The following is a 510-nucleotide window of genomic DNA, read 5'->3' on the forward strand; positions in this document are numbered from 1 at the left end:
GCCCCCTGCAGGGGGGGGGGGGGGGGAGGAGGGGCAAGGCACGCTCCTCCGCCGGCACGGCCGCCGCGGCCCTGCGCGGCGGGAGGAGGGGTGCCTGTGCGCGTCCGTCCCCGCCCCGGGAGGGCGGCAACCGCCTTTTCCGGCGCTCCGGGGCTTCTCAGCGGCCATGATGCATTTCTGTTCCGGGCTGCCTTCTGGCTTGATACAGTGAATCTCGGTCCTCGCCAAGACAGCACCGGCACAGTTGTTAAAGAATAAAACGGCGAAAAGCGCGATTACGCCAACAGCTATAGGAATCGGCGACGCATTTATTTTGGGGGGAGGGTGAGGTCTGGCAGTGCGGGACTTGAGGGAAGAGCAGTCGGGCCAGGGGGAAGCGATGGCGCTCTCCGGCCGCTTAGCCCTCTGCATTCCCTCCTCAGAGCCTGGGGGACCCCGAAAAGAGCCGACTCCCCCCCCCGGCGGCTGGCAGCGCGGTGGGCGGAGGGAGCGCGGACCCGCACCGCCCCG

Source organism: Haliaeetus leucocephalus, unplaced genomic scaffold (genome assembly GCF_000737465.1).
Source record: "Haliaeetus leucocephalus isolate CR32 unplaced genomic scaffold, Haliaeetus_leucocephalus-4.0 Scaffold225, whole genome shotgun sequence".
Lineage (NCBI taxonomy): Eukaryota > Metazoa > Chordata > Aves > Accipitriformes > Accipitridae > Haliaeetus > Haliaeetus leucocephalus.